This window comes from Bos javanicus, chromosome 4, assembly GCF_032452875.1.
Source record: "Bos javanicus breed banteng chromosome 4, ARS-OSU_banteng_1.0, whole genome shotgun sequence".
Classification (NCBI taxonomy): domain Eukaryota; kingdom Metazoa; phylum Chordata; class Mammalia; order Artiodactyla; family Bovidae; genus Bos; species Bos javanicus.
The window spans coordinates 96,060,690-96,065,986 of NC_083871.1; the positions used below are offsets into that span (position 1 = coordinate 96,060,690).

Consider the following 5,297-nt stretch of genomic DNA (forward strand, 5'->3'; position numbering starts at 1 on the left):
AAAGAGCTTCTTTAGAACAGTCTGGGAGTCTTGGCTATGAACTGAGATGCACCAGGAGTTACTCTTCTCCTGAAGGAAATGGTCCACAGTTACTGATCATGTAATTTTTCTTTAGCAAGAAACATGCATTTCCTGTTATCTTTGATGTCGAAGGGCACTTGAATGGTAAGGACTAGTGTCTGGATGTTACAGTTAAACGTTTGGTGCAGAGCGTCCGATGCCAGGACACAGGGATCTGAGCTAATCCTGTCCTCACCTGTTGCTCACACCTCAATCTGTGGTGGGCCAAGCAGTGAGAAGCAGTGGGAAAGACAGGAAGCTTCACTATTTCAGAAGTGAGCCTTTTCAGTGGATGTCTCATGCAGTCTTGACTTGTCACAAATCCAGTTTCTTCAACTGCTCATATGTCACTAAGAAAATAAGATTCCAAGGACCAACTCCCAACCAATTTAGCCAAAACCCTTTATATAGAGCAAAAACCCTTCATTCTTCCATGTCTGTAACAAGCAATCCAGGGTATCTTTGTAGCCAGGGCGTTTGTCATCGCAGAGGACTCTCTGATTCATTGTACATGTTCTCAACATATTGACAGGGTTTGAGGCCAGGGCTCCTGCCAGCCCACAGGTGAAGCTTGAGAGGAAATGGGTATACACAGTGTCTCCCATCAGGCCTGAGAGAATCAGATGCTTCTTGGTGAGGCTGTAGACCGGCAGCTCCACGAAGCCCACAGTAGCAGCCCTCTGAGCGGTAAGGATATGCCCTTCCACAGTCCTGTCTTTCCCTCTTTCTGGTAAATGTTAATGAAGTTGCCTATCATTCCTCCTTGCAGGGTGTTGCTTTAGCTTGCATTCATATCTTCAAAACATCTGTTGGATTAACAATGCTTGAGGATATGACTCCAGAGAATCCCACAGACCACATTTATCAGAAGGGTTTCATCTTCTGGACACTTGACAAATAACCACTTCAAGCTCTGATAGGTGCCTATCTTGATGGTGCCATAGGAAGCCTGGTGTAACATCGCTGGGGCAATCCCTGAATATAGTGCTTTCAGGCCTTCCTCTCTGCCTATCCTCACTAATGCATTCAACATTCCTCCATACCTGATTTCTTTAAAGTTTGCATCATTCTTCTGGCCTTGAATCTGAAGCCGTGTCTTGGTTAAATCAATTGGAAAGGTACTGCGCTCCACCTTGATGGAGGCCAGGCCTCCATACACCAAGGGCTTCAGGGCCGACATGCTCACCGCTGCCCCTTCTTTTCGTTCACAGAAGCATAGCCTCTAACAGGGTTTTCTGGGGCAGTGGCGGCCCTGTGTCTTCTCTAGCTCTGGGTCAGCAGCAGATGGAATCGGCAGCTTCGAGGGAGCTGAAAAAGAGGCTGAACCCACGTTTCTTGCATTTCCTGCATTGGCAGGTGAATTCTTTACCGCTGAAGCACCTGGGAAGCACATGGAGCTTATAACAATTTATAGGGAAGTGCACACACCTTAGGTAGACAGCTCAGTGAAGTTTTTCGTGTTTCCACCTTTGTAACAACCGCCAGGAGCAGGACCCAGAGCACGACCTGACCCCAGAAGCTTCTTCCCTCACGCCCCTTCTTAGTCCATGCCATCACCATCCATACCAGAAGTAACCACTGTTCTGAGTTTACCACCAGAGGTTAGTTTTGCCTGTTGAACGTTATACAAATCTTATCTGTCGGTATGTGTCCCTGAAGTCTCGCTTCTTTTCACTGACTTTGTGTCTGAGAGCTTTCCCCATGCATTAAGCACGACTGATTTGTTATCCTGTTGCTGGACATATGAGTTTCTCAAATTTTTGGCTATTAGGAATAAAACTGCTATGAAATTTCTTGTACGTGCCTTTTAATGATATAATATTTACTGATTTTTTTCTAGAGTACAGGTGTCCTTAGGGTTAGGATTGCGGAGTCCAAGTCCATTGCATTTTAACAGGTACTTCTGATTTCCCAAAGCGACTGTTCCATTTTACACTTCCTCCAGCAATGGAAAAGAGTGCTTGTTGCTCCACCTTCTTAAAAACATTGTCAGTCTTATTTATTTTATCCATTTTGTTAGATATATAGTGGTATCTTGTGTTAGTTTGCTTTCCTATATGACTAACAGTATTGAGCACATTTTTGTCTGCATGATGGCGATTTGAATATTTATCTCTGTGTGTGTCTGTGTGTGTATGAAGTGAATGTTCATATCTTTTGTCTACTTTATTATTTGTTTTCTTCTTGTTTTTAGGAATTCTGGATACAAGTCCTTAGTTGAATACATGTTTTGTGATTACCTTCTTTCAGTCTCTGGTTAGTCTTCTCTCTTAATAATGTCTTTTAATGAACACAAGTTTTTATTTTCAATGATCTATTGTTTATTTTATGGTTAGTGCCTATTTTTCTCTGTGCAGAAAATATTTACCTACCATAAGTCACTACTCTCATTTTGGAGATTAAACAGTATTTAAAGAGGAAAACGCCAGTATTCTTGCCTGGAAAATCCCATGGACGGAGGAGTCTGATGGGCTGCAGTCCATGGGGTCGAGAAGAGTCGGACACGACTGGGCGACTTCACTTTCCCTTTTCACTTTTATGCATTGGAGAAGGAAATGGCAACCCACTCCAGTGTTCTTGCCTGGAGAATCCCAGGGACAGGGGAGTCTGGTGGGCTGCCGTCTATGGGGTCACACAGAGTTGGACATGACTGAAGCGACTTAGCAGCAGCAGCAGCAGCAAAGAGGGAAAATGACTCAAGGTTACACGTCAAGTGACTGGACCAGGACAAGGACCCATGACTTCTTTAGTCCTCTGCTCCTTTCAGTGGGAATTCATATAAACTTCTCTCCACTAACAGAGGAGCTGTGGAAAAAGTGACTACCCTCCTTCAATCACTGTGACTTCCTACCCCCACAGTTAAGGGAATCAGATTTAAGAAGACGTTCTTCCAAATGTATTGAAAATATCCCTACTCTTTGACCCAACAGTTGCTTCTCTAGGAATCTAAAACACAAAGATTCATGCACACAGATGTTTGTTGCAATGTTGTTTTCAGCAGCAAAAACCAAAACAAAGCAAAACTTAAATATCCAGCTACTATGGACTGGCTAATTGAGTTGTGGCACATCGATAACACTGAATAGTACAGCTACATAATACTCAAACTAAGGTACTTTTGAAAAGTATTTAATGGCCCACGAAAATGAGCACAGTGCAATATATATAATTTTCCATTTTAAAAGCTCAACTTAATTGAGTCACAATTTACATAGAAAAAAGTGCACCTACTTTAAGTGTATGGTTTGATGAGTTTTCTCTTTTTGCAAAAAAAAATAAGACTCATTGAAAAGGTAAAATTTAACAATTTTAAGTATACAATATAGTGAGTTTAGAAAAACGTGTACCATTGTGTAACCATAGCCCCAATCAATATTTCCATTACTCCCCCCAATGTCCTCATGCTTCTTTTCCTTCCATTGCTTCCCCCCTACTCTCAGGTCCAGGTGATCATTGATCTTTTTCCTCTTGTGATAGATTCGATTTCCTTTTTCTAGGATTTCATATAAATGGAACAATATAGTCTTATCTGTAGAGCTTCTTTCAGGCAGCATAATGGTTTTGAGATTCAAGTCTGCTGTTGCTGCTATTGGTAATTCTTTGACGTTGCTACCACGCATTCTACTGAATAAGCATTCCAATTTGTTTTTCTGGTGTCCTGCTGGTGAACTTTGCTGTCCTTGTGGTTTGAGGTTAGTATGAATGAAGCTGTTATGAACATTTGTGTGCAGGTTTTTATGTGGCCGTTTTGTGTCATTTCTTCTGGGTAAATACCTAGGAGCAGGATTGTCAGGTACTACAGGAAGCACACGTTTAACTTTGTAAGAAACTGTCAAACCCTTTTCCAAAATGGCTGCATCATTTTGTACTCCCACCAAGATTCTCGTTCTTCCACATCCTTACTAGTATTTGGAATTTTCAGGGTTTAAAAAAATATTTATTTTTTGTTTTTAATACTAGCCATTCTAAAAGATATATAGTGGTAACTCATTATGATTTTTTAAAAAGCAGCTTTATTGACCTGTAGTTTACATACCGTGAAGTTCACCTGTTTAGAATATATGCATGCATGCATGCAAAGTCACTTCAGCCATGTTCCACTCTTTGTGACCCTATGAACTACAGCCTGCCAGGCTCCTTTGTCCATGCGGTTCTCCAGGCAAGAATACTGGAGTGGATTTCTTTCTCCAGCTGATCTTCTTGACCTAGGGATGGAACTGGCATCTCTTATGTCTCTTGCATTGGCAGGCGTGTTCTTTACCACTAGCGCCATCTGGAAAGCTAAGGTTTCTCCCCATACTTCTCATGCTATATAATACTAGGTAGATATATTATTCAAATATATATATACATATATATATACTTCCATATATGTATGAAAAAAGACTAGAAGGAAATACATAAAAACAAGCCTTAGTTGTCTCTTGGTGGTTGCATTTATAAGCACCCTTATTTTCTCTTCTGTACTTTTTAGAATTTCGAGATTCCTCATGGTGAACACATATTAGTTTTGTAATTAAAAAAAATCATGATTTGTATGAAAAATATAAAAGAAATTTTTTCAGGCTACATCAATGAAGGGGGTGCAGTACCATACCAGCTTCTAACACTCAGTCTGATTTCCTTTGGGAAGAGAATGTGTAAAATCTTATTCTTCTGGGTTTCCACAGTGAGTTGGCGGTATAAACTCGCTGTTTGCAATATTTACGTGCATTGCCTGGGGGAGTCCTGTAAACTACTCGATGAGTTGGTTTCTCTATTGACAGACTGTTGAATGCTTCGAAAATGTGCTCTGGAAAGTGAATCCATATGGGAGCTGACTCAAGGGGTACACATGTCTTGTGATATATTGCAAAAAGTGAAGAGAAGTTGCTATATACTTGGGAATCATTTCCTAGTTTGTAAAGTGTGGTGTGGCCACTTATGTATGAGAGCTCACGAATGCATATTTGTGTGAGTGTGTGGCACATATTTATACGACATGGTACTCCATGTGGAGGGCTAAGTGCATCGGCTCTCTAGTTCTAGTTTTTTCAATTTAATTAATTAATTAAATTAAGCTGTGCCAGTGTATGTATGTATATATATACACACACACACACTTCATTTTTGTATGAAAAAAGACTAGAAGGAAATATATAAAATGTTTGTTATTTTGCATGTGAGATCCTTACTTGTCAGCATATGGTAGTTTTTGTTATAGCATGTGGGATCTAGTTCCCCGACCAGAGATTGAA

At 40.6% G+C, this 5,297-nt stretch overlaps 1 pseudogene; it reads right to left on the reverse strand.

The window, feature by feature from the left end:
- Positions 1-284: 284 nt before the first annotated feature.
- Positions 285-1,650, reverse strand: LOC133246823 (kidney mitochondrial carrier protein 1-like; annotated as a pseudogene).
- Between the last annotated feature and the right edge of the window lie 3,647 nt (positions 1,651-5,297).